Source organism: Danio rerio, chromosome 5 (assembly GCF_052040795.2).
Source record: "Danio rerio strain M-AB ecotype USA chromosome 5, GRCz13ab, whole genome shotgun sequence".
Lineage (NCBI taxonomy): Eukaryota > Metazoa > Chordata > Actinopteri > Cypriniformes > Danionidae > Danio > Danio rerio.
In genome coordinates, this window is record NC_141025.1 from 26491209 (window position 1) to 26515111 (window position 23903).

At 34.1% G+C, this 23903-nt stretch overlaps 1 long non-coding RNA gene across 5 annotated transcripts in view; it reads right to left on the reverse strand.

Moving 5' to 3' along the window:
- LOC141385815 (uncharacterized) overlaps positions 1-23903 on the reverse strand; it is a 120330-nt gene that overhangs the window by 59285 nt on the left and 37142 nt on the right. The window contains exon 3 of one of the 5 annotated variants that reach the window (XR_015491217.1): positions 3796-5952. The exons of the other annotated variants lie outside the window; for them this stretch is intronic. This is a non-coding gene — a long non-coding RNA (uncharacterized LOC141385815). Of the gene's footprint in view, positions 1-3795; positions 5953-23903 lie in introns of those variants that run through there. 5 annotated transcript variants of the gene reach the window in all.

A 23903-nucleotide genomic window follows, 5' to 3' on the forward strand; every position in this document is an offset into this window, starting at 1 on the left:
TCAATTAATACAAATGTATTAATTAAACTGGTTTAAAATATACCTGGATTGTAGACAGCAATGTGTTCAAATTAACAGTGTGATGTCAACACTTCAAAAATGCAAATTAGGTGTACCACGAGGCTTAATATTGGGACCATTGCTTTTCTGTTTGTATATAAATCTACCTGAAAGTTGCAATGAGGTTGGTGGTCAAAAGTATGCAGATGATACAATTATTTATATAACAGCAGAAACTTCACAGAAGGCTGCAAACATGTTAACCAACCAACTGGTCTGTATTTCCAGCCTGATCTCACGAGAAAACGTAAGTATTTTACGTTTTGCCAGTTTAGTGGCTAATTCGTACGAATTCGTACGAGTTCAGTCGTACGAAATGGTACCATTTTAAAAAGGAGGCGTGGCACCTGACCCCACCCCTAACCCCAACCGTCATTGGGGGATAAGCAAATCGTACTAAATTGTACGAATTAGATCGTACGAATTCATACGAATTAGCCACTAAATGAAAAAGTTACGAATTGCCGTGAGATTGTGTTGGTATTTCCCACTGGCTGCAGGACAACTGTTTAGCTTAATTACAACAAAACAGTTTCAATGTGTATTTCCTTAAAAACCAGAGCAGTAGATATATTAAAATCCAAACTGATCAAAAGGAAATCAAGGAAGTGAGTGAATTTAAATATCTAGGTGTCATCATAGACTCAAAGCATATACGTTTGATGGCCATATTAAGAAAATGTGAAGACTGTGAAGATTATAAGTTATTGTGTCATTAATGGATAATGAAATTAGAGTGACGGTTTAACTAATTGCACATTGTGATTGACTATGGAATAAAAGGGTGGAGTTAGAGAATTGTGTCATACACTGAGGAAGGCTTTGTGCCGAAACGTCTGTTTGTATGTTATCACCCGTAAAATGTAAGAAAAAGTAAGAATAAAAACAGTACGAAGCAATTGAGTGTGAATCATTACCTTCTTTTGAATAATAGTAACTATAAGATTAACGCACCAAACCAAAGAAGTAACTAAAAAAAACGCAAGCACGTAGGACAAACTTCAATAAGACTGTAAAGGCAAATTTAAACTGTTTTCATATCATAAGACCATATATATCTCTTAAAGCAACTCAGTCAGTTGTTAGGCCTGTCTCTTCACAAATAAACTTTTAAAGTAATGGATCAGAAACCAATAAAATGGCACCATTGTCAAATTCTTAAAAAATACAACTTGTTTAGTTTTGAAGTTTTTTTTTTTAAGTTTTCTTTTTTAAAAACCATGTTAAGTGTATACATGGTCTTTCCCCTAAAGTAGTCTGTGAGTTGATAAAAAAAATTCAGCAGTGATGGGGTGAAAACTAGAGGGGCAGTAAGTGGGAATTGTTGAATCCGCAGATGCAGAACTGCTGTGGGTCAGTCATCCATTTCAGTAAAAGATTCACATCTATGGAATGCCATGCCTGTTGATTTAAAGTTACAATCAGAACTCCCAGTTTTTTTTTTCTGTAAAGTTAAAAAAAATGGTTGAAATCTTTACAGCAATGTGCGCATTAAGTATTATTCTTTCAGGTTGGTCACGTTTACTTTTCTCTTTATGCAGATTGACTTGCATTTTAAGTTTGTGGCTCTGTGTATATTGTACATGTTCGTTGTTGTGTTTTATTCTTGATTGTTTGATTTTTTTTGATTTTTTAAATGTAAAGCCTAACAAGGGACGAGGGCTGCAAATTATCTTTATGCTCTATGCCCTATGTACACAACATCTGTTATTTTTGTATAACAATGTCAAGTGTATTGTCCCTGTAAAATAAACAAGCAAATAAAAAAATATTGCATTGCATAATAAAAAGTATTTCATTCATTGCATTTCCACTGTTGCACATTTTTGTTGATAATTTGGACATGTAAAACTTCAGGCCTATACACTCATATGACCTGATCAGATCCAAGCAGCATTTATATTGAATGTCATTCAAGAGTTCACACTTAGCTGATGATTGATTATAAAGCGTGTTTGGCACGCTGTCACAAAAGAGAGCCCAGAGCTCAGAAGATCCTCGAGTCCGGGGCTCCGGAGAGAGAGGAGTCTGAGCTCAGGTAAGACTAGAGGGCTCCCCTGAGTTTGTTCTTTCAGCCTATTCCTTGATTATTAGGGGTTGCCACTGCAGAATGAACCGCCAACTATACCAGCATGTGTTTATTTGGAGAATGCCCAGTACTAAAACTTTTTAAAACTTTACACTGTGAGAGGAAACCAGAGTATGTGAGCACAGGGAGAACATGTAAACTCCACACAGAAACGCCAACTTGTCCAGTCGGGACTCAGACCAGTGACCTTCTTGCTATGAGGTAACAGTGCTAACCACTAAGCCGCCGTGTCGCCCTATTCTGAGTTAATCAAGGAAAGAGGGGGGAGGAGTAGCGGTGGATGGCGGGATTCTTCAAGATCACAATGACCAAGGTAAGAAACTCTGGTTATTTATGTATGTTTGGATTCGTCTGATTGGTAAATCAAGATGATAATGCAGGACCAGCTGTGGTCAATCATAAGCACGTAATTCTTTCAAAATATTTTTTTATGTAAACTTCACTTTGTAGCACACACTCTACAAATGCTGGGTTGTTGTACAAATATAGACAAACCCAACTGGGTTAAAAAGTGTCATTTCAGTTTCATTAAAACAATTAAGCCAGGATTTTTTGGAGTGCACATACACAGTAATTTGACAATTTTAACATTTGATGGAAGGATGGAGGGACAATTTTCAGGATTATTTTGGTGCATATAAAGCTCAGTAGAACATTTTACATTTGAAAACTAAGGGCTTGTGTAATACTATTAATATATATTACTGGCACATTTGGATAATTAGTGTCCTTGATGTACAAGAAAACAATTATTTTAACTTTAAATAGTAGCTTTGTCATTTTTATAGTTGTTCCATTGCAAGCTTTATTGTAACTGTGTGCTGATGAAGAAAACTTTGATATTGTACCTTAAAAATATGAAAATGCAGAGGTGTTTTTTTTCTTAAGTAGAGTATTAAAGAAGATTCTACATCTTATTTAACTTTTGTTTTCTATTTATCTTCTTTAACTGTGGTCTTTGGTGATACATGGCTATTGACTAGTGAAAAATTTACTTACTAGAGAATGAATTCCTGGGCAGCACGTGGCTCAGTGGTTAGCAAGAAGGTCACTAGTTCAAGTCCCGACATTTCTGTGTGGAGTTTGCATGTTCTCCCCGTCTTTGTGTGGGTCCAAAGACATGCACTTTAGGTGAATTGGGTAAGCTAAATTGGCTGTAGTGAGTGTGTGAATGTGAGTGGGTATGAGTGTTCCTGAGTACTGAGTTGCAGCTGGAAGAGCATCCGCTGCATAAAACATATGCTGGATAAGTTGGTGGTTTATTCCTCTGAAATAGAGACTAAGCCAATGGAGAATGAATGATTGGATGAATAAATTCCTAGTGAATAGTTACCGAGACTGTGAGAATAAAAAAAAAAGGCTCCTGATTATAAATTGAGTTCTAATGAAGTGAAATGATCAGTCTGTGCAGGAAACTGGACCTTATGTAATGCATTATTATTACTATTATTAATCCACAGCCTCAAACAGTCCTAAATAAAGAAAACATCTTTTGAAGTGGCTTTTTACAGTGAACTAGATTAATAACCTATCCAAACCAATTGAATTTTGTGAGGACCTACAAATGTACTCAATCAAAACTCACTTTCAGACATGCCCGGCAGACACTCTAACTCAAAACGAGACTATTTACTTTATTTGCTTTTATGCCATTATTTGGCAATTTAATAATATACTTGCATAAACATTACATCATTGCATGTTTGCACAAACAAGTCAGAAAGAAGCAGTTTGCTAGATGAACTGCAGGCAATTGTCTTGCAAATATGTCATTTCACCTTTCACATTTCACTGTGTATCATCCAAAGCCACTGGTGTAAATGAGGTTTTACGTGTTTGCGCTGTAAAATAATTCAATATTCAACTTCAACTAATTACTAGTTCCACAAATTTTTCACATTCACTCTACAGTGTTTCTCTCTTCAAAATATTACTTGACATGTTTGTTTTTTCGTCAATAGGCCCAACTCAGACTCAGACTTTGAGAGATTATATAACATTAGATGGATTTTCCTTTATTAGTCCTGTGAACATGAGCCATTCTGAATGTTCACTGATTTTATAATAATCCTTTATTTATCTATTTAAACTTACTATGCTTTTGACAATAGTCATAGTCTTCATAACTAAACCCAAACAGGAAAGTTAGTTAAACTTAGATATTTTTGCTATTCCAAAATGTCTAAATGAAGGTAGCAGTCGACTTGCATTATATGATCCACCAAGGATTCTCACTTCAACATTCATTAAAAAATATTTTAAGAGTTCAGATGTAAACACCCCTAAATGCCATCGGAAATTTTATCTTAGAATGAAAATTATTCTCATTTTTCCTGTGTGTAGGTATATATTTTTCACTTTTATAGTGATGAAAAGGTTATTTTCATTAAGACTAAAGTAAAATAATAGCATATAAACAGGAGGCTGACAAAAAAATATTAATTTTGCTAGAAAACTTCATATGGTATTTAAAGGTTTTTGTATCTGAACTCTTCATTAAAAGAGAAGCAAACATATAGTACAAAAATAAGAGTGCAAAAGCTACTGAACTATACAAAATAGCATTATCCAGTAAACAAATAAACTTAATCTACATGTCAGCTGTAAGTGGAAATGCCTTTTTTAAACTACAGACAGAATGACTGAGACCCTGCAGTCTAGTAAACACAGCGCTTTAGCTCAAATACGAGTCTACTGATATGATGTTGAATTAGTCCTGAAGCCACAGGGCTAGAGATGCTCCAGAGACGCTCTACTCTGCTCTGCTCTGCTCAGGCCGGTCCTCCTCCCCCATTCATGAGCTCAGAGTTTCCCCGCAGGCCTCGGCTGACAGACAGATAGTGCAGGAGTCCTGCTCTGAAAGGGCTGAGCTGAAAGAAGCGTTTCACTGCTGGCTTGCTGGAGTGTGGAGCACATCACTCTCCTCAACGTCTAGACTTTCCTTCACATAAAGCTCACTCCGTTGAACTTAAAAGCTTTACACACTTCTTTCTCTTTATATCTTCTGCTTGGTTGTTTTGCCCTGCAGGTCTAACATGTTCCTATAAGCCGCAGTGTACAGTAGCCTATGAATCCTTATTTCAACCCTATCTCACCTTATAAGGCACTGTTATCATTAATTACATTTAGAACTTAAAAAAAAAAGTTTTCTAAATTATTTAAAATGAGGCATTATTTTAATGAAATTCCACTTATACATTTTAAATTTACACTGAAATCTGAGGAAACACATTAGGTCACAATCCATGATAATAACAAACCATTAACGCACACCACTAGCATAATAAACTTGTAATTAACTGTTTATTAATAATTGGTAAAGTAAAAGTTGGGTTTAGGTTTTGGGAAGTAAACCAGAATAAGATTATACTTTATAACTACTAATGAACAGTTAATAACTTAATAATAGACAGGGTGTGACCTAAACTAAAGTGTTACCAAATGTCAATACTGGATGAAGTCAGATTTGTATTTCTTTTCTTTTTTTTTCACAAATTAGCGTCAAAGATTTTTACAGAGAAGATTTTAGCACTCCAAATTAAAGAATTAGGATTAAAAATAATAATGAATAAATACATATATAGGGCGAGGCAGTGGTGCAGTAGGTAGTGCTGTCGCCTCACAGCAAGATGGTCGCTGGTTCGAACCTCGCTCAGTTGGCATTTCTGTGTGGAGTTTGCATGTTCTCCCTGCCTTCACGTGGGTTTCCTCCGGTTGAATTGGGTAGGCTAAATTGTCCGTAGTGTATGTGTGTGTGTGGATGTTTCCCAGAGGAAGCTGGAAGGGCATCCGCTGTGTAAAAACTTTAATAAACAGATTAGATTAATAAAGGGTCAAAGCTGACAAGAAAATGAATATATATATATATATATATATGTGTGTGTGTGTGTGTGTGTGTGTGTGTGTGTGTGTGTGTGTGCAAAAAGTGCTTTTCTACCTAAAGTTTTTGTCTTGGTTCTAGTCCAATTGTTTAAAGATTCTTACCCTAAGATTTATTTTATACACATAAAATATTGTCTTTTTTTTTAGAAATTATATGTCAAAATTACGTGAGCTTTTTGTTTAAGCAAGCCAAATACTCTGCCAATGTGGTTAGCAAAATATTCCTATTTCAAAGAGAAAACAAGGACCAGATATCCTAAACAGCACTCAAAAAAATGACTCTGGCTACTTGTTCAAACTACTTATTTATGATGAGTAAAACACGATTCTTGAGGGTTTGTGTGGGATAACTTTTTTTTTTTCTTTTTTGACAGTGAAATTAATGACCGCAAACACTACAGGTTGATTTTGGTAATGGCCAACACAGTCTACAAAGAGCAGGCCTAAACATGTGGCCAACTTGTGTCCTTAGACCACAAAACCAGTCATATGGGTCCATTTTTTGAAATTGAGATTCATAAATCATCTAAGAGCTGAATAAATAATGCTTCTTTTGACGTTTGGCTTATTAGGATAGGACAATATTTGGCAAAGATAAATTATAGGCTAATCTGGAATTTTAAAAAAAACAATAAATACTGAGGGGTGGCCCAGTGACGCAGTGGCTTGCACTGTCGTTTCACAGCAAGAAGGTCGCTGGTTCAAGCCTGGACTGGGTCAGTTGGCATTTCTGTGTGAAATTTGAATGTTCTTCCTGTGTTCACGTGGGTTTTCCTCCGGGTGCTCCTGTTTCCTCCACAAGTCTAAAGACATGCACTATAGCTGAATTGGGTAAGCTAAATTGTCCGTAGTGTATGCGTGTGAATGAAAATGTACAGTGTTTCCCAGTAAGGGAAGTTTTCCGGGAGAAATAACTAAATGGGAGGGCGGCGGGAGATTGGTATAAAATACGGGGGACACCAAGAAAAAACAGGAGTGTTGGCAGGTAAGTAGTGAATGCATACTTATTAGAAATTAAGTTTTGATACATTTACTGGAGGACATTTAAAATATGAAAGACAGATAACCTTTACTTAATATTCTGATGATTTTCGACTTCAAATAAAAATCTATAATTTTTAAATAATAACAATTTTTTTTACCGTGGAGTTAAATATATTAAACCATAAATCTGGTTTTGTGGTCCAGAGTCAAATTTAGTTGTACTGAACTAAATATATTTTATCTCCTCCACATTTCATTCACATTTATCTTTGCCTATATCACCTCACTAAATGGAGGGACTTACTGCAGAATATTAAGTATGTTTTCTGCAACCCTTCTTGAAGAGATCTGATTAGCATTCTTTGTACCCTAACATGACAACTCTCAGATCTCACTTGGTTACGGGCGCATTTGGGCTTTTTGTTTCACTTTGTATAAACCATGAAACTGTCATCACAAAGATGCAGTAGTGACATGTGTCTGATTTTTGCATGGTTTAAATTTCACATGACAGAATCAGATGCTAAGATCAAAACAAAAACATCACACCTTCCTCATCCTGCAGATTCCTTCAGAGGTCTACAACAGTGCTGTTTGTGGTCTTATATCCATTTAAATATGAACAAAGACAGTAAACGCGTCTGTTGTGAGTGCATGCAGTGTTAAACCTGCAAATGCCAGCAGACTCCCTTCACCAGGGCATATTTAGCATTTCTGAGTGTCAGACCAGGAGCAGTAACATTTGTGCAGAGAAAAGGACACATGGAGCCACATTCCTGAAGGTCCTCAGGATCTGCCAAAGGGATGTTTTAATTTCTGTCAGTGTGGTTCATTTGCTTATGAGTGTACAAAGTTACATTTCTATAATGGCCTTTCATGTATGGCCATTTTTAAAAATTAAAAAAGGGAATAGAAAGAAGAGATTCATGACCAAACATTCAATTAATTCAGCAAAACTGATTTCAATGGTGTTGATAATATGAACTGCATCTTGAGCATCAAATAATCATTTTAGGATAATTATTGAAGAATAATGTGCCTCTAAAACTGTATAACACTCCTGAAAAAATAGCTTTGAATCACTGGAATAAAGAAAATAGAAGACAGTTTATTTTGAATGTGTATTAAATCATCAAAATATTGATGACACTTTACAACAAGGGTGTCAAATTCCATTCTTGGAGGGCTGCAGCCTTGCACAGTTAAGTTCACAACACACTTACAGTACCTGTAGATTTTAATAAGCCTGAAGGACTTAATTAGTTTTAACAGGTGTGTTAAATTAGGGTTGGAAATTAACTGTGCCGAGCTGCGGCCCTATAGGAACTGAGTTTAACACCTGTATTTTATAATGTTTTCATTAGTTAATGTATTTACTAACATGAATTAATAATGAATAATATTTTTACAGCATTCATTAGTTTAACATTAATTAATTAATTAATTAATCAAAATTCTAATTCATGCTTGTTTTTAGCTAATAAACTCTTAGCTAAAATGAACAATGAACAACTTTATTTTGATTAATGTCATTAACATAGATAAATAAAGACTGATATAAATGTTTAGTTCATTGTTTGTTCATGTTAGCAAATACTGTATATTAACTAATGTCAACTAATTGAACCTTATTGTAAATTGTTAGCAATATTACTTATCTTTAAATGCAGCCTTGGTGAGAATTAGAGAGTGTTTAAAAAATAAAATAAATAAATATTATTAATGAATAATATTTTAGTATATTAATTTATTTTTATGAATATTTCTTCCTAATTTTAAATCAAAATGCTATTATTTAGATTTATTATTTGCCTAAAATAGCAAAAACGTGCCATGTATTTAGACATTTATATAATAAATGCATTATTTGTATATACATATTATTGTTATTATTACTTAAATATTTTAAAATAGGCTACTCCTGCTCACCAAAGCTGTATTTATTTGATAAAAAAATATTATACAAATTAAAAAATTGTAATATGTTATTGCAATAAAAAATAACTGTTCAAAAGTTAATTAAATTTAGTCCTTTATTCCAGTGAATTTAAAGCTTCATTACTGCAGTCTTCAGTCGCACGAAGACTTCAGAAATCACACAAAAATTATTATTATTATTATTATTATTAATGGTAATAAAAGCAATGATGACTGGAGTAATAATTACATTTTAAAAACTACATAAGAAAGCAGTTATTTTTTTTGTTATAAATATTTAACAATTTAGCTTATTTTTGTTTACATTTAATAATTGCCACTTTAAAAAAAAAAAGAAAAAAAAATGACCCCAAACTTTTGACCAGTAGTTTATAAATAACGCCCTAATTCCAATGTTTTAACTTCAGAAAGGTTAACACATATAAACATAAAACATCTGCTATAATATTAACTTTGGCATGTTAATTGCATTTTAATACTGGCATAGTGATCAGCAGGTCACCAGGCTGTCAGTACCAATGCTATTAATTAAAGACTTTAAAGAGTTCAAAGATCCCATCAAAATTACGTTTACGAGTCAAAGACACCCAACACTCAGGTGTGTGTTAGATGCAGCAGGTGTCGGAATAATGAAGCTGGAGGTGATATCACTGTTTCAGCAGCCTGAGCTGTAATTAGGTTAGAGTGACACAAGCACAGTATATTGGTTACCTCATTACTCAGCTAAAATATATAGCTGCTCTATGTTGTATAGTGTAGTAGAGGATCCACCCCTGCTCTGCGGGATCACCGTTTCAGCTCTGCTACATTTGTGTGTGTCCTGTTGAGAAAACTGTCTGAGGTGGACCCAAATATTTCTTTTCTTTCTTTCTTTCTTTCTTTCTTTCTTTCTTTCTTTCTTTCTTTCTTTCTTTCTTTCTTTCTTTCTTTCTTTCTTTCTTTCTTTCTTTCTCTTTCTTTCTTTCTTTCTTTTTGCAGATTTAGTTTTATTTTGTGGCATAGGATATTTGCCCATAATTTCCCCAACATTTTGAATTATAAACAAACAAACAAACAAACAAATAAATAAATAAATAAATAAATAAATAAATAAATAAATAAATAAATAAATAAATAAATAATCATCACTCACTATCCTTTGGTTTAGTCTTAGGTTTTTTAATGGTTGCCACAGCAAAAACGGCTTCCTGGCACTTCTCTACTAGCTCCTTGAACTTTGAGCGTTTCCTTTCATTTGCCTTTTCCATCCACTTTTCAAGCAAAAAAAAAAAAAAAAAACTGTAAATAAATAAATAAAACTATTTGAAATTATACAATTATAAACAATAATGTTAAATTGTATCAATAGATTATATAAAGCTGAACAAAACAAATTTAGGAACTATTATTTATTAAACAAAAATAAATTGTGAGAAACCTTAAAACATGTTTGATTCATTTTTCTAGCTTTTTTCTTAATAAAATTAAAAACATTTTTTTAACTCATTCAAAATTCACAGTAAAAAATCTGATTTGTTTCTACAAGTCCAGACTTCTACAATTCAGTCCACTATCTTGCTGAATTCCCATTACATGAATAAAATGATCTGGATTCCCACATGCTCCCACCAGACACCCTGTCCAAAGCTCACAAAGATCATTACATTACACACAGCAACAGACAAAACACCAACAAGGGGGAGGCCAGAGATTAAAATTCAGCCAATTCACTTGCTATACATGCACAGACTGGGCAGACCAGATTATAGACGGGCGTCTTAACTTGCCATAGATAAAGCACCAGGAGAGGCCAGATTACCAATCAACTCATCACTAATTACATGCGGCCTGCAGGCAGAGACACAGCAGATTAAGCTGAAAACTCTCCCTCAGACTGGATTTAATGACTGGACACACCAGCAGCTCCAGTCTGCTCATCCAACAAAGATGATTTACTCCACTTGCTATCTCACTTTCTCCGTAGTGATGTACACATTCAGTTTAGCTGTTGCACGTTGCTTCATATACTCTAGGAGTCATTTTGTATTAAGTTTTACAGCATCATAAATTGTCTGCTTTCTGAAAAAATGATTCAAGTATTTATTTATTTATTGGCATGTAATGGTTCCACAAGAGTAAGGACAGAAACATTTGTCTGTATTGCAGAGAAAAACAGATTTATGAGAGCAGATTCATTTAAAGATTCATTTAAAAAAGAAGGGAAGAATAAGGAGTATTTATCTGATTTAATCCCTTTGATGTTAAACACACACAGGGACAGACCTGGTGAACAAAATGCACCAATGTGTTAATTTGCTAATATTATTTGTTGATTATTTTGTTGCTGTTATTTATTTATTTTACATTCTGTTCATTAAATTACCTACAAACGCTGCATTAAAATTGCTGCATAGAAATGCTGCATTAAACTGTTTACAATAATTCTTAAATGTATTAATATTAATTATTAAAATTATTATAGTAAATTATTGACAAAATTAGTACCATAATCAACATTTACATAATAATAATAATAATAATAATAATAGTAATAATAATTAATTCATTTTCTTTTCGTCTTAGTCCCTTAATTAATCTGGGGTTGCCACAGCAGAATGAACCCCCAACTTATCCAGCATATGTTTTACGCAGCGGATGCCCTTCCAGCTGCAACCCATCACTGGGAAACACCCACACACTCTCATTTACACACATACACTAAGAACAATTTAACTTACGTGGGGAAACCGAAGCACCCGGAGGAAACACGCGGGAACACAGGAGAACATGCAAACCCCACACAGAAATACCGAATCACCGACCTTCTTGCTTTGAGGTGACAGTGCTACCCACTGCGCCACCATGCCACCCAATAATGATATTAATAATAATATTAATAATAATAATCATCATCATCATCATCATTATTTACATTGTATTGTTATTATTAATATTATTTATATTTTATTTTCATTTAAATTGTATTGTTATTATTATTATTTATATTACTACTATTTAAAATGTATCATTATCATTATTATTATTTAAATTGTATTGTTATTATGATTGTTATTATTATTATTATTGTAATATTTTATCAAAATAACTGCTGAAAATATAGCTTTGACAACACAAAAAATATAATATATGTTTTGTATTAAATGTATTAAAATGCATAAAGTTTTTTTTTTTTAATATTTGACATTTTCTAAATGTTTTCAGCAGTATAGTTATGCTTATATTTGGGAATAATGCTCAATATTTTAGGTTATAAATGTGTTTCATGTTTAATGTGGTACTTTTACAAGACATCTAACTGTCCAAAGACCATAAAAAATAAACTATAATTTTTTTAACAAATACAGTTTTATATATTTATTAAAAAGTAAAACAATTTTACCCTAAAATATGCCAATACACTAACAGAATTAAAGCACATATATGCAGTATATCCCACAAGCTTCATTATAAAACATTAAAACACACTCCTTAACCCAAATTCTCCATCTTAAACTGCTTGTTTGCTCAGTACCAAAATAATCGTCATCCTAATTTTTCAGACAATTTCACTTCACACACAAACCATACGCAAATGAATCCACAACTCCTAAACCAACAAAACAAGATGCTGTGACTGTATATAGTGATTAAAAGTCCAGAACCAGCCGTGTTGATTTAGTGAGTGAGCCAGGGGCTGATTAATTAAGCATGTGTACAATATGGACTCTTTTTGAAATTAGTACCTTTAATGATGGCTACATGCTTCCAATCAGCCAGTTTAAAGGCAAACCATCTGCCTGAACTTGGCGCTTGGATCGACTCCCCACCCCCCATTCAATATAATCCCGCACCATTCTGACATTACACAGACCTACAATCTGAAGAAAAACAAAACAACAACAAAAAGCAAAGATCTATAATCTAAAAACTCTCACGTGTTTTCACTCGCACTTAATGTTGACATAAACACATGCGGACGCGCATTCGGGAAAGAAAAGGCAGTGGTGTGATCATTGGAAGCAATCCACGCACATGTAACACGCTAATGAAAAGGAAATATTCATATTAGGGGAAAACAAACTATTGAGAAAGTGCTCATTAGACCTTATTAATAAATGCAAGTGCTGGTAATTAGCGAAAGGACCTTGGAGCCTCTGTTTCTTCTTTTCTTTCTTTTCTGTGTTGTGTTTGTTTATTTGTTGTTGTTTTGACCTGATCTCTCCGCCCCTCCATTTCCTTTCATCAGGGCTCCGAAGGGCCGCTCTAGCCTGTTCTCTGTGCCCAGAGGAGGGCCGCTGGTCCAGTCCGCCACTCCAGTCCGCTACTCCGCTGCCTCTGGATCTTTGCTGTCCTTTTCTGCTCTGGGCTTCTCCATCAGAGGCCCAAAGGCTCAGACCCAGTTCCTCTTAAATTTACACCCTCGCTGTGCTGCTGACTGACACACTCCATGCCTATAGAGCTTCATAAACTATTCATAACTGTCGAGATGATTCAATTTGTGCTTTGTTTTTTTTTTTATCAATCAAATAAATCTTGAAAAATTTGGATAATAACATTTTAAAGAATTAATGACCACATATCATAATTGGTAATAATAAATGATCATGTTTTATTGAGAATTATTACACTAAAAAGGAAAAAAAAGTATTATAATTATTATTATTATTATTAATTTTATTATTGTAGGTTCAAGCTTATACCTCTGAAAGTTGTAATTGATTATTATAAATAATATGATATAAAGGGGGCTGCACAATGGCGCAATGGGTAGCACGTTCGGCCCACAGCAAGAAGGTCGCTGGTTCGAGCCTCGGCTGGGTCAGTTGGCGTTTCTGCATGTTCTTCCAGTGTTCATGTGGGTTTTATCCGGGTGCTCCAGTTATCCTCACAGTACAGGTGACATTTTTAATTCTTATTATTCATATTGTTATTAACAAGTTAAAAAGTTAAAATAGCAAGTTAAAATAGCAAACTTGTGTTTAGTTTGTAATTTTTTATATTATTTTTTCAAAATATTTGACATTTTCAATATGTTTTCAGCAATATAGCTATGCTTATATTTGCTGTTTACTGTCTCTGTGAATAGTGCTCAGTAAAGTAGTAGTGCTCAGTATTATATACGAGTTATATAAGGTTATGTAAAGAATTAATGACCAAATTTATTATTATTATTGTTATTATTAGAGGTTTAAGCCTACACTGTAATAAATTCCCAGAATTTCACAACATGTTACTGTAATTTTTCACAGTAAATTACATTAGTGGCACTTTACAGGATTTAACTATTTAATTTAACATATTCAGAATTTTATTGTGAAATTAAGGCAGGCATCATGATTACAGCAAGTACTGTATAAAAGGCTATATCTTTTGTAGTTTCCTCTGGGTGCGCCGGTTTCCCCCACAAGTCCAAAGACATGTGATATAGGTGAATTTGGTAAGCTAAATTGACCGTAGTGTATGAGTGTTTGTGTAAAAACTTCCCATTGATGGGTTGCAGCTGGAAGGGCATACTATGCGTAAAACATATGCTGGATAAGTTGGCAGTTCATTCCGCTGTGGTAACCCCAGATTAATAAAGGGACTAAGCCGAAAAGAAAATCGATGTATAAATGAATTAATGATATTTTTTTTTAAAATATTTGACATTTTCTAAATGTTTTTAGCAATATAGATATGCTTATCTTTGCTATAAATCTGTAAACTGTGCTCAGTATATTAGGTTATAAATGTTTTTCATTTGTTTGTTTTACTTTTACAATATATGCAACTGTCCCAATATCATAAAATCATAAGTGCACTTTCAGCAAATATGCCGATAAACATGCAAATATACATGTTTGCCAATAAAATAACAGAATTAAAACACTGCTCAAAGCACATATGTGCAATGTATCCCACAAAATATTAAAACACACCCAATACCATACGCAAATGAATCCACAACCCCTGAACCAACAAAACAAGATGTTTGTGACTGTATATAGTGAACCAGAACCAGCCGTGTTGATTTTAAAGAATTAATGACCACATATTATAACTGGTAATGAAAAATGATTATTATTACACTTAAAGAAAATAATAATAATAATAATAATTATTATTATTATTATTATTATTATTATTATTATTATTATTATTATTATTATATTAGAGGTTCAAGCATATTGCTCTGAAAGCTTCTTGTAATTAATAATTATAAATAAGATAATTTATAACTATATTTTTTATTCTTATTATTCATGTTGTTATTAATATAATGTTTTATAATGTTTTAGAACATTTATAATGTTTCTAAACTTTTGTGTTTAGATACTTTATTAGATTTTTATTATTTGTTTTTATTTATTTGTTTTTATTTCATTTTTAATTGAGTTTACTTTTAGGTTAAAAGAAAAAAAATATGAAAAAATATGTCTAACAAGCAATCAATCAAAATGTTTGTTATTTACTTTCTTTAAAATCCCTGCTTTATTCTGTATGCTGTATCTGATAAATCTCTGAGTCATTTCTTTTATTTGATGTTTTTATTATATCTTTTACATTGCTGGGCTCTTTTAAAGCGTGCTCATCTTTTTAATGGAATGATTTACTTTGCTCAGGTTGTAAAAAATAATAAGGTTAAAAGTAATAAACAATCAGCATAAACACTTTCGGTTGAAACAATAACAGAAGCAAACAATAATTCAACTCAGAATTTGCCTATGATTATTTCAATGCTGCAAAATACCCACTGGTTGACCAATTAAGATAAACGACAAATAAAATGAATTCAAAATGATCATTGGTTTATGTCCACAAACAGCAACTGACTGGCACAAACTTCACTTGTATTTCTTCCTTACATCTCTGGCCATTTAATTATTCACTATATGCCTGAATAAATGAAGATGAAAAACACCCTCGGATGACTTTAAAAAAGTATTAGCTAATTGCAGCTTAAAGAAAGTTTTTTCTTCCTTTCTACTTTTTTTTTTTTGCATTGTACCATCTGACTTGTTCTGCTTTCATGTCACTTCATTACATTTAATTTATTAATGTCCAATACTTAATGTGCCAAAAATGTCAGATTCAAAGCTGTGAAAATGGGGCACTTTTTTTCCGCTGATAAGGAGAGGCTCAAGCTGTTTGGAGCCTGTTGTTTTGGCTCATGGGGCTGAGAGAGAGAGGAGAGGAACAGAGGAGGGTGAAACACACACACAAATATACACACACACTCATCTCTGGCCAAAGTACACAACTTTACGGGATCATGAATTGAGAAATCAATTTTTCATTGATATTTAGATATACACAAGGTCACTTGAAAACATAATGTACGTTTTAGGACTGCAAACTTAGTCCAATGAAAACAGCTTTTACTGAAAACAAGTTTCAAACTACTTATATTTTTCAAATCAGAATGTTGTTAAAAGGACACATCCTCAAGGGATTTCTTTTTGTCTAACAGTTCAAGGAGATTAAAAGAATCAAATCTCTTAAGAGCATTATTTTTAAAGGGGACACAAATAGTTAAATTGGACTTTATTAAACATACTGTATATGTACATCACTGGCAACTTTATTGGGTACACCTGCACGACTGATCGTTAGCGAGCATTTCTAATCAGCCAATCACATGGCAGCAACTCAATGCATTTAGGCATGGAGACAGAGGCAAGACGATCTGCTGCAGTTAAAACCGAGCATCAGAATGGTGAAGAAAGATGACTTAAGTGACTTTAAATGTGGCATGGATGTTGGTGCCAGACAGACTGGTCTGAGTATTTCAGAAACGGCTGATCTACAGGGAGTTTTACGCACAACCATCTTTAGGGAATGGTTTGAAAAAGAGAAAATATTCAGTGAGTGGCAGTTCTTTGAGTGCAGATGCCTTGTTGATGCCAGAGGTCAGAGGAGAATGAGCAGACTGGTTTGAGCTGTTACTCAAATAACCACTCGTTCCAACCAAGGTATGCAGAAGAGCATCTCTGAACATACAGCACATCCAACCTTGAGGCGGATAAGCTACAGCAGCAGAGGAACACAGCGGGGGCCACTCCTGTCGGCTAAGGACAGGAAACTGAAGCTACAATTCGCACAGGCTCACCAAAATTGGACTATAGAAGATTGGAAAAGCTTTGCCTGGTCTGATGAGTCTCTATTTCTGCTGCAGCATTCAGATGGTAGGGTCAGTATTTGGTATCAACAACATGAAAGCATGGATCCATCCTGTCTTTTATCAATAGTTCAGGCTGGTGGTGGTGGTGGTTTAATGGTGTGGGGGGTGTTTTCTTGGCACACTTTGGGCCCATTGGTACCAACTTAGCATCGTGTCAACACCACAGCCTACTAGAGTATTGTTGCTAGCCATGTCCATCCCGTTATGACCACAGTCTACCCATCTTCTGATGTCTACTTCCAGCAGAATAACGCACCATGTCATAAAGCGTGAATCATCTCAGACTGGTTTCTTCAAAATGCAAATGAGCTCACTGTACTCCACAGTCACCAGAACTCAATCCAATAGAGCACCTTTGGGATGTGTGTTGGAACTGGAGATTTGCATCATGGATGTCAATATGGACCAAAATCTCTGAGGAATATTTCCAGTACTTTGTTGAATCTATGCCATGGAGGATTAAGGCAGTTCTAAAGGCAAAAGTGGGTCCAACTCGGTACTAGTTAGGTGGACCTAATAAAAGAGGCCAGAGAGTGTAGATAGAAAGAGTGTAGGGCAGACAACCTCAAGCAGTGGTCATGTCTGTTGTAGACTATCCATTAAACAGGTAACACTACTATTGTATTGGACTATTGGTATCTGTATTAAAGAGAAAACTATTACTTCATCTGTTGATGAAATTGTTAGTTGTTAGTTTATTATTCTGTTTTATTTAATCAAGCACCTGCTTAAATTTTCATGAGAATGTGTGCACAGACTTTTTTCTTGTGAAGGGTTAGTTCATCCAAAAGAGAATACTTTTGCGTGCACATAAAGTAAAAATAATAACTTTATTTAATAGTTTCTTGTGTCAGTATATTGAGCATGCATTTACACATCACGCACATCTGACGTCATGAATGAGTGTAATATACTGACACTGGGGAGAAGAATCTATTGAATAAAGATTTTTAAAAAAAATGTGTGCACAAATTATTCTCCTAGCTTAAACCATTAAAGGAGGGTTTTTTATTTATTTATTTATTTATTTTTAATAATTTTAGACTTTGACTAAGCTGGGACCGTTGCTTTCTATGAAGGAAGAGGAAGCTCTCAGATTTCATCTAAAAATATCTTAATTTTTGGTCCAAAGACAAACAAAGGTTTCAGGGGTTTGGAAAGACAAAAGGGTAATTAATAACATCATTTTTGGGTGAACTTACCTTTTAAGTTATAAGCAATATAACTTAAAGTAATATTGACATTGTTCTCTCTCAGTGGACATGGTGTTAGGGTGATGTAAAAAAGGAAAGAAGACATTTGGACCAAAGCACTACAAGCAAGGGAAGATGAAAAGAAAGTTCTAAGCTTAAAATGCATTTTTGTCACGTTTGTGTTTGCGTTGTTTAACTACAATTATTTAAAGTATAAAACATTGTCATATCCCATCAGGGAATTTTGTGTTTGAAAGATGTCTAATAGATGTCAAAACATAGATGTCTGGTCTAAGCAACCTACAGTACATGTGGGATGTTGGTCAAAATCAAATAGACATCTAACAAAGGTAACAATAGTCCAAAAATAGACTAGTCATCAAATAGACAGATAACAAACAGTTGACACATGTAGTCATTCCTTCCATGTCTACCTACTGTAATGACTAGTTTATTTTGGATTATAAAAAATCTATTAGATTTTCACAGATGGCCCAATTGTGAGTCTATTAGAGTGTACTCACAATAGTTGCCTTGAACCGGGCCGAAGCACACTTGTCCCCTCTCCCGTCTCACCTAACGGCCCGCGCTCACATCGCATTTGGGCCTGAGCGCGCTTAAGTCATTAATGATGCTCTGTTCAGTTTAAGAAGCGCTCTCGTTCAACACAGTGGACATTTCTGTATATCGTTTGAAGTCGTTTCATATGCAGTGACACGCAATTAAATATTTTGCTGAAAAGATCAGACACTTTTGACGCTCATAAATGATCATAAAGTCCTCGGGCTGCAGGAATTAGGTTTGCTAAAGGTGCAGCTGTTGTGCAGCGATGGGTTTATGTCTAATAATCTATGATAGTTTGCATTCATTGAACAGCAAAACTTATTAATAAACACATATGAAACAGTCCCTTAAAAGTCAAGTCTCGTCTTTAGTTTAAGCCAAAGTGAACCACGCTCAGGCACACCTCTTACAACCGGGCCAGGGCCGGCTAAGTGAACCGCGCCTGAGCCCGATTCAGAGCACTCACACTTCTCAAACCATCCGGGAAATGGGCCTGGGCACGGTTCGGATAGCATAGTGTGAGTACGCCCTTAGACATCCTTTAAAAAACAGAAAAATGCTGGGTTACAATACAGAATGATAACCCACTCCAGTGAAGGGAACATGCTGAAAACAAATTTCAAAGTCATTTTTGGCTGCTTAATTTCAATAAAAGCTGTTATTGAACAAAACAGAAAGTTCTTAAAACTTACAGGATACTTTTAAAATACAATAACCTATGAATACAGTATGGGACTCTGGTCTAAAAGGTTGCATAGGAATAGCCAACAATATATTGTTTTAATCAAAAATATATATTTTTAAAATCATTAAAAAATATCAATAAGTAGTAAATATCATGTTCCATGAAGACAAACTCCCTACCATAAATATATTTTAAAAGTGAATTTCTGATGAGTAATGTGCATTGCTAAGAACTTAATTTGGATGATTTTAAAGGTGATTTTCTTAATACTATATATATATATATATTTACCCTCAAATTTTTAGAATTAAAATATTTGTATCTTTATTCCTAATCCTATTTTATTTTCCCTAATCCTATCAGCTTTCATATGATATATACATCTTAAAAAACAATATGACAGGTTTTGTGTTCCTGTGTAACGTATCTCAAAAGATCAAGTAAAATATGATTTCTCGATTCACCAAATCCAGATGCTCAATAAAAAAAGTTTCAAAATGACCAGACTGAGGCCTCAACAATCGCTCATCAGACACTTTCCAATGTAAATATCTTTTTCAATATGACAAAGATCATAAGCATACTGTAAATAAAGCAGAAACAATGGTTTAACTGTGAAGAAGGGTAGGGTACATTTCCACTAACACACATTCAGGGTGACTGCAGTCATTACGCAATAAATCAACACTAACAAACACCCTCTCTGGACCCCAGCTGAAACTCGCCCTCATTAATCGACCGGCTCTCAGGGTTTGTCCTTGACATCTGTCCATCTCTCATCGCCACTAATTGATCTCCTATCGATTATCTTTTGCTACCAACACGTCACAGAATGAGCGTTTCTCCACTACAACCAAGATAATAACAGGCAGCAGCTTAGATAATGCAGCTCATTTCAGGTATTGTAAAAAAAATCTCCCTCTTTCTCTCTATTTTGGCTGCTTGGTTGACTCATAGAGTACTTAATTAAAGGCCTGCTTTACATCTCTTTGATGCTGTCCTCTAAAACCCATTTATGCACATCCGACAGCCATCAGACGAGAAGAATATTCTCCACATATAAATGAACATTATCTGATTCATTTAAGATGTGTAGAGACACAGAGCGGCATTAAACCCTGAAGAACCAACTCGTGATGTTTTTGTTTTCTTGTACAGTTCAATCCATTTCTTGATGTGTGCTTTGAGCCGGTGTTATGTCATTAAAATTAATTAAACTACAAATTAAAATCTTCAGTGTGCTAGCAATAGGAGGTGAAGAGGCTATAATCATTGCTAATCGCAGGGCAAAGAGCCTTTCAGGGACATCGAGAACACAATGCGGAGCTCTCAGCTCCACATATTAAGCATTTTCGGTAATAAAAAAACACATTTGTGTGTGTGTGTGAATGAGAACTATCGTGTGTGTGTGTGTGTGTGTGTGTGTGTGTGTGTGTGTGTGTGTGTGTGTGTGTGCGTGTGTGTGTGCGTGTGTGTGTGTGTGTGTGTGTGTGTGTGTGTGTGTGTGTGTGTATGAAAATTTAAATAAGACTAGCATTGGCTTAAATACGATTAGCATAGGCTGCATGTTACAACAGTTGAAGTCAGTATTATTAGCCCCCCTGTTTATTTTTTCCCCCAATTTCTGTTTAAAGGAGAGACAATTTGTTTCAACACATTTCTAAACATAATAATTTTCATAACTCATCTCTAATAAGTGATTTATTTTATCTTTGCCAAGATGACAGTCTACATATTTAATTAGATATTTTTCAAGACACTTCTATACAGCTTAAAGGCTTAATTAGGTTAATTAGGTTAACTAGGCAGGTTAGAATAATTAGGCAAGTTATTGTATAATGATGGATTGTTTTGTAGACTTTACGAAAAGATATGGCTTAAAGGGGCTAAAAATTTTGACCTTAAAATGGCTTTTATTCTAGCCAAAATAAAACAAATAAGACTTTCTCCAGAAAAAAAAAAAGTTCAGCCAGAACAAAAAATAAATAACTAATAAAATCCTAATCCTTATTTCCTTTGGCTTTTTCTTGTTTACTCAAGTTTTGAAAACATCAATTGCACGGACCTAAAATGAAGTTGAGAGAACAAAAAAACTCTTTTGGAAATTGGTACTAAGAAATAAAACATTATCAGAACAAACAAACAAGTTCAATTGAAAAAATTGTAACAAAACCTTTATTAGACAGAATTAGAAACAGGAAAGAAGGTACAACAACAATAAGGGTAAACAAGACAAAGATCAAAACATGGGAGGACAAACCAAGAAAATGCTTTGTAATACTTCAGATGTAAAGCATGCCTTGTGTTTGTTTTGATAATGTATTATTTCTTAGTACCAAGTAGTTTTTTGTTCACTCAACTTCAGACATTTTAGCTCAGCGCAACTGATGTTTTCAAAAGGTAAGTACACATCGGTACCAATGGTGTAGTGGTTAGTGTGTCAACACATGGCACTCCATGGTTCACGTCGACTCGAGTTCCCGCCTGGAGGTCCTATGCTGATCCTTCCCCTCTCTCCTCTCTACATGCTTTACTGTCTATACTCTCTACTGTTCCATCAATTAAAGGTAAAATAAAAAATGTTGAGTACATGAGAAAAAACAAAAGGGAATAAGGATTATAGATTTTTTGTTCACTCAACTTTAGGAATTCCAATTCTGCAAACAAAACTTTTTAGTTGTTTTGTCACAGAGTAGTTCACCTCTCCAGAAAACAAAAAAATAATCTTACGTTAACCCAACTAAATGTTTTTTTGTATTACTGACAAATAAATTGTGGTCAGTGCAGCTGATGTTTTCAAAAGTTGAGTGAACGATAAAAAGTGAAAGGAAATAAATATTCAGTTTTTTTTTTCTGTACTTCATTAATTTTTTTACAGTGTAAATCACTGGTATTGACTGTTTATCACTTTCCAGCAGAATGCTGCTTAAATTTATTATTATTATTATTATTATTATTATTAATATTAAATAATAAACCAAAAAAGATGAAGAAAAAAAGAAGTTAATAAACTCCTAATTTAGAATTATTTTATTTAATGTATTTTATTTAATTATTTAATGGTTCATTTAATTTTTTAATTTCAAATGAATGAACAAACAATACATTTTAAAATGTATAAATATGGAGGTAATAATATGCCAAAATGTTTTTTTAATCTACATATAGCCTAATGTAAAATTAAATATGTATTTTAGATATCCATCTGCAGTCTATGAAATCAGAACACAAAAAGTAAAAAAATATATATATGTCTAAATATTCAGCCTTGAAAAATTCAGTTGTCTTACATTTTAGATGTTCAATATTCAAGTTATGAAATTCAAATTCAAATGAAGAAATTCAAATTCAAAACAGTTTTAATGGCATATAAAAAATTTAGATTTATTAAATTACAATTGTCAATAATTCAAGTGAACACAATTCAAATTCATTGTTTTGGCATATTATTAGCTCCATATATAAGGTGTAGTAAAAATAATGAATTATTGAATAAACAAGCTCTGAAATGATCTTCTGCTTTCTATATCCTGCAGTACATCAACACTAATTTGAAATGAAAATAAAATCTATAATATTTTTGCACATTTAATGATAGTATGACCTATACAATTTTTAACTAACTCTGACAACCCAGTATTTAAAGCAGAATAGATCAAAATAAAGATGTTTTGCATCCCTCTTTCCCTCTGAGTTCTCCACAGACTAACCCAGAGTTATCTGTCTCTGTAAAAGACAAATACTTAAAAAAAAAAAACCCAGTCACTCATCCGTCTCTAACATCTCATGCACGCGGCCACACACAAAAACGTTTCTATAGTAACATCAGCAAAGCACCGAATGTTCAAGAGCCAATTTTTCGTACCATTTGCCCATTTCATTAATTATATCTTTGTGCAGGAGAGTACAGAACAGCCCCCCTAAACACACACTATCACTCCCCCATCACATCCCCCCCTGCACCCAGACCCAATCCTGAGCTATGGATGTAAGGCTGTCCTGTGGTGGACAAACAGCAGCATTGTTTGGGGCAGCCGGTCCCAGCCGCCCCCCCTCCCCTCAGCAGAGTCCCGGACAGAGGAACAAAATGAGCGTCTTCTCTAATGAGCTGCTGCCTGTCAGCTACAGTTAGGCGCTCGGCATAGAAGCACATAGAGAGAGAAAGAGAGAGAGAGAGAGAAAGAGAGAGAGAGAGAGAGAGAGAGAGAGGGCGGTAAAGGCCTCATGTTAGACGACGTTAAAGTGCACACGTGTTGATACGTAGACATGCTTTCTCATGAATTCTGCATCAGCCTATTGAACACATTCACACATATGCAGGATCCTAGGATCAACTTTACAACTGCCGACAGTGAGTGAAAAATGAAT